Genomic DNA, 6252 nt, shown 5'->3' with positions numbered 1-6252 from the left:
ATGTAGATCAGAAATCCTTTCCTCGCTAAAGGGTGTCGTGGGCATATTCAAAACAGGAAGAAGCAAGAGTTCTAGTATTTGTGGAAAAATTCCGTTGGCTATTTTTCAATCCAAAAGCTTGAGGAAGAAATTCTTGACCTCACAGGTGTCAAGACCGACCAGGTGTCCTGGGATTAGAGGTGCTGGGCTTCGGAGGGTTTATCAAACTGACATCACATTTACTAATGCAAAGGCCATGCTGGCCCAAATGGGTGTGCTTTAGGATGTCCTAAATGTGACACTCTCCGCGGAGATTTTACAGCTCTGCTCGGTCGCCACGTGGACATCCTTCCCAGATACGTGACTGTGCCTGAAAATGCATTTCTGCAGAAGTCTGTCCTTCGGTGGCCCTACGGGGCAGTCAGAGACTGAGTGTCACTTTCATGTTAAATGATCCTGCCCGGAGAGCCATTACTTGCGAATGTGTGAACTTGTCCTGTGATGTCACATGCCTGAACGCTCCTTAGCTGACTCCTAAGAAATGTTGGGGGTGTGTTTGCAATGCCGTGAAGAGTCATCCCAAGTCTGGCCAGCATGCGGGACGAATGCTTTGATTTGATTAGCAGGACTTATTGTCATTTGCAGAGTGCTAAAATTAAGCTTGGAGACAGCCTACAGGGGTAGAAGGGTTCGTGCTGCTGACCTGAGGCTGCCCGTGACACGTAGAGACGGGCAGGAAACAGGTGCAGCAGAACTTAGGAAAAGATGCCATTTCAGAACCGATACGAAAAGATGTCCGGGATGAGGGATAGAAAGGGGACGGTGGTGGTCTCAGCGTGCAATATTATGAAAAGGCTGGGAGAGCGGGGGAGGTTTTTTCCTCAGGAGACTAAGACCTGAAGAGACTGCTGAAGAGATACTGTATTTGTCACAGCAAGAATAATCAGTATGTTGGCATTTGGACTCCAGTGACAGGGACGAAAATGAGATTCTGTGAAAGACACATCAGAGTCAACAGGCGGGAGCTTGGCTGTGGCAGGAAGGATGAAACAACCCAGTTGAGACAATTTGCTGAAGAAAGTGAAATTGCCAATAATTGCCACAAACTGAGTGTGTGCCTGGCGGGGTGGGGGCGGGGGCCAGTGGAGTGCTTAGCAGAAAGAAGGGGAGTTCAGTCCTCATTGTGTTAACTTGGAGCAGCTGCTGAGGCCCCCTGGTGAGAAGGCCGGAGAGACAGTTGGATAGATTACTGCCCAGAGGGAGTCAATGACTTTCAGATTTGTATGGTCGTTGGATCTGGCACACGGGGCCTTTTCTTTTATAACGTAACGTGGCTCAGTGTGACCTTCTCACTCTGTACCGCTATTGCGTGTGATCAAGGCCAAGCCACGGGTGAGGAAGTTTGTAAGGGGTTTGCACTTGGTGACACATCTCAGCAAAGCTCTATTAACTAAAAATAGGGCTGGGATCCGTGCCGTGCTTGAGGCCAGGCAGAAGTGTGTGACTTCTGCGTTTCTATTTATCAACAGGCTGTGACTTGGTGCAGCTGTGACAAATTGGATACATCATTATTTGCATGTCAGCCAGAGAATGCCCATCTCCCCCAGGGCCATTGGTAAGTGTCAAATCATGATAATACCAATAATTCTTACATTTGCAAGGCAAGTGCCAGATACAGGGGACTCCAAACGCATCGTATAATCGCCCACAGAATGCTCTAATGAGGTAGGAAGGCGGAAGGAGCTATTTCTCCTTACTGTGTAAGAGGTGAAGACACGAGTTAAGTGAATTACCTAAGATCGAACAAGAATGACAACCTGCCTCCTTCTCACCCATCTCAGAAACTGGATTTTCTCAGCCCCGATCTTATGTCCTGTGTGGACGATGCGCATTGAAACCTGTATTCGGAGACCACCTGCTCAACCCCGTCTCAGGGAGCTTCTAATAGCCATTAAATGGGAATAGAACCTCTTTCCGGGGCCAGAAAGATCACTTCTTAGAGGAAAATAAATCCTTAATAGGAAACATACCCTGAGGAGGTTGGGGGTCTGGGGAATACAAGGTCTCCGGGTGATGCTCGAATCAGTTTTCACACACAAATGCACACGTGCACACACACACATGCTCCCCACCCCCAAATTGTTTGAAAGCTCATATAGAGAGATCGGAGAGTTGGGAGTCACGCATAGCACCCTGGGGTCTCGTTTCATGTGCTCCTGTAAAGGTCATTTGAGAGTCTATCAGAAAAATCTTGCCATAGGATGGACACATTCATGGGAGGCACAAGAAGGAAATGAGAAGGCCCATCACCAGACAGACATGTGAAGAGGAGTTCGAACAGGAAAAAAAAAGTGGCAAAGTGCCAGCACTTGGAAGAACAAATGATGCCTTTTAGGCCACGGAGCCCGGGGCAGTGTTAATGGATTATGGACAGGCCACCATGCCGGGAATGCGTAGCGTCAAAACTGGATTCACTTTGGCAGTAGCACAGTAACTAAATGTTGTGGCTATTTTTGGACATAAACTTTAATATACATGTATTCAAAGACAAGATCAACATCCCAGAACCTCTTTGGAGGACTGTATCACATGACAGCATTTTTATTTTAAATTAGTTTTCAGATACTGTTCAGGCCTTTCTCTTCGAATAGCTTCCTTTTGTCTTCCCCGACTCACACCCTATCTACAATTCTAAATGAATACTGTGTGTTGAGGCCCATGCTGGGGCTGTTGGCCCGACCCAATTCTGAAAGCCCATCATGGGCATTAAAGGATTGGAATACCACTTCTTTAAGGTGACAGTAAACTCATTTTCATAGGAAAATAGATCCTTAGTAAAACACGTCTCCTAATAGTATTTCCAGTCCTCATTTGATCTCTGGGGAGAAGGAGATCTCTTGTTGACTAATGCAAAAATATGCCAGAGGTGACAGAAATCTTGCATATATTAAAATTCAGTTCCCAGAGAAAACCCTTAAAACTATTCATTAGTTTTTTACTTTATTTGTGTGTGTGTGTGTGTGCGTGTGTCCCTTTTTGTTATTTATTTAGGCTGTTTAGGAAAAAACAGAGCTTCTATCCTCTAGAAACCCACAGTTTCAGACCCCATTGCTGTGAAATGCCAAGCCAGTGGACGAAAAGGGAAAAATTAGATCTGTCAGAAGTTTTCAACACCATTTCTGGGCATGTAATCGCACAGACGTGGATGTGGGTTATGCCTCTGCCCCAGCCCTGCTGGAATCGATGTTCTCCTGTGGAACGGCAGCGCTGCTGTGAGATGCCTCAGAGGCCACTGAGCCCAGACCCGCCACACCCGTTCTGATGCCAGGACAGCGAGGACACGCAGCCAGCTGCCCGGGCTTGACTCAGGTCCCCCTCTGATTCAGTGTGTGGCTGTGGATGACAGACTGAGTCTTTCCACACTGGGGTTTCTGCATTGATAAGATGAGGATGACATGAGTACCCAACGCCCATCCTTGTTGGGGGGATTCAAGGAGCTAACGAATGCCATGCACAGGAGGAAGTCTGTGGTCGAGTGGTTGCCATTGCTCTCATCATTGTAACCATGATTAGTGGCTCCCTTGCCTATCAATTTATATTTATGGCATGTCTTCTGGCAATTTTCTGAAGCTCTGGAGTACCCCTCTGGCCTACAGCTTCCTTTATTTTCCTTGAAAGTACATGTCGTGCAGAACGTAAGTGTCGCTATTGAAATAAAATGGAACTTCAAAGGCTACCGACAGCCGCTCATTTGTGTAATCTGTCTGTAACATTGACAATTCCCATAAATAGTTGGTCAAAGTTCCCCTTGTCAGACCCAAATTTTGCTCTTTAATATTATCAGTGAACATCGCGCTGATCAACCATGGCTAAGTCAGAACTTTGATATTTGCGTAAACACACTCAGCCCCACTCACATGTGGGAGATGCCTTTGGAGAGCTGGCAGGACCTCCAAGTAAACTTTCTTGAGCAATTGGGTGACAAGCCAGGAGCGTCCCTGTGTCTGGCTGTCCCAGCACAGCCCTCACACAGGCGCATGGGGACCACATTTCTTCTGTCTTGGGAAAGAGCCAGTTGTGTAGACAATGGGTTCTAAACACCACAACAGTCAAGCTGCAGCATGGGTGCAGAGCCAGCTGAGAGGGGAGGGTTTGCTCTCACCTGTTGGGACACCCCGCACACCCCCTCCAGCTTCTCCGCTTCTCATTCTGGGCTATTCAGCGGCCCCCACCCTGCTGGCCCCCTGAGGAAGTGCCCAGAGTTCTGCATCAATTCCGATCTCATTTTCCCTTCAAAACCAACTTGCTTCTAGCCCATCCCTCTGCACTCTCCTAGGAGTAATCTGATAAACTAAATCTAGTTGCCATGGACTGCAGTGTGTGTGTGTGTGTGCATGTAAAACAGCACGAGTGTAGGCGTCTCCAAGAACGCTAATGGTTGAGCCTGTTAAGCTCCCAGATTTCATTCACATTTTAGCAATTGTCCATGTTGCTTTACCATAAAAGAGGAAATAATGTGGAGAGACGCGGTGTCAGGGTCAGCAGGGGAAACTGGTTCAAGGAAGTCGTTTCTGCTATCTCTCAAGTCCCGTGACATCTCTGTGACTGGTTCAAACATTATGTGGGCTTTGAAAACAGCGTTACAGATCACATGTTGCATGCACCAAGTCCAAAGGTCCTGGGTTGACTTGAGCTTCTTAGCCATTGATGAAAACTTTTGAAATGTTCTCTGGCTTGGAAGAGATCTTAAAGGTGGCTGGGAGACGGGGTGAAATAGTGCCAGAACTTTGAAGTCAGACCAAAGCTTCCAGTCTTGGATTGTGTATTGATATCGTTGGAGAATGGGATGTGTTCCTAATAGCAACGGTGTCTGTGCTGCTCTGCTCCCTCAAACATTGAGCCTGGGGAGTGGTTTGAAGGGCTAATAGGCCTCCCTCCATCTCCCCTGTCTCTAGTTAAGAATCACCTACCTAGACCTTCTGGTTATAAGTTCTAGTTGTGCCACTCACCAGCTAAGGGAGTTTGAATAGGTTATTTGACCTCTCTTAGTTTCCTAATCTGTAAAATGGGGACACTATATCTAAGGGACAGCGTTGTTAAGATCGGATGAGATGACAAATGTCAATTACATGTTGCAGGTATCCCCACCATGTCAGTTTCATTTCCCAAGTCAATTCCCTCACAGCAGCCGTGAGGCCTAAGGCGGTTAAGTGATTTACTTCAGGTCAACACACAGATACTTGTGCATCTCACGGGACAGCATTTACAAATGGTAACTTATTGGCAAAGTTAATCCTCAACAAAGTCCGTTTGCTGACCGTGTTCTTTCCAGAAACGCAGAGGACATGATTTGCTCTAGGACCAGTTCTCCTCGGGTCTCGGGGCAGATGTGAGCTTTCAGGCCGTCAAACCTCTCACGAATTATGTCCAACACCAGCGTGGTAATTTTGTGACAATCGTTACTCTGCTGGAAGTTGAGATGAGACGACCAAATATATAATTTTCGTGTTTCAACTTTTCTGCACCACATTATTATCTTTAAATAGAAAATAATGCACAAACAGAATGGCTAGGTACTCCTCCCCACCCCCCCTTTCCTTCTTTTCTGTGTGGGCTCATCAAATCCCAGTCTGCAAGCTGTCTAGAAAGTGCTGCTTTCAAATATGAAGGGCCAAAGTTTCAATTGGCCTTCTCCCTCTGTTATTTACAGGTGCTGATTCTAAATGCAAAAATTCCAATTTACTAGTGTAATTACCCAATTTATATGCACAAAAGTGGGTTGCCACTCACAAAAATTAATGCAGTCCCAAATACTGCAGGTGAGGCCAGTTCAAATGTGATTCTCACTTAACACATTCAGACCTGGCTGGGAACACCACCGGCTACATTATCTTTATGCCGGGTTTCCTAATTTCAGGGTCTGTTCTTTTGATGGGATCCCAATCTGAGCGTCCATGGAGGAATCTAGATTTGATTTCACGAGCAGCAAAGAGCTGCAGTAAATTTTTCAGAAGGGTGATGTGATGATATTGGAAGGTTTGCAAAATGAATGATTGGTGGACCCCCAGGTCTGGGGACATGTGAAGAGGCCATCACCACCCAGGCGATGAGCTTGGGCAGGGAACACACCCTGGAGATCTGGAAGGGAAACACATCCTATGGGTAGCAGGTGGGTAAAGAAGATAAGACTCTCAAATTGCCAGAGAAAGTAATACAGGTGGTCTTTGACTGGAGGGAGGGGTGATTTAGGAATTCCTGCCAGGGAACAAACAT

Source organism: Propithecus coquereli, unplaced genomic scaffold (assembly GCF_000956105.1).
Source record: "Propithecus coquereli isolate 6110/MARCELLA unplaced genomic scaffold, Pcoq_1.0 Scaffold177, whole genome shotgun sequence".
Lineage (NCBI taxonomy): Eukaryota > Metazoa > Chordata > Mammalia > Primates > Indriidae > Propithecus > Propithecus coquereli.
The sequence above is the reverse complement of the archived record's forward strand: the minus strand, read 5'-3'. Positions refer to the sequence as shown.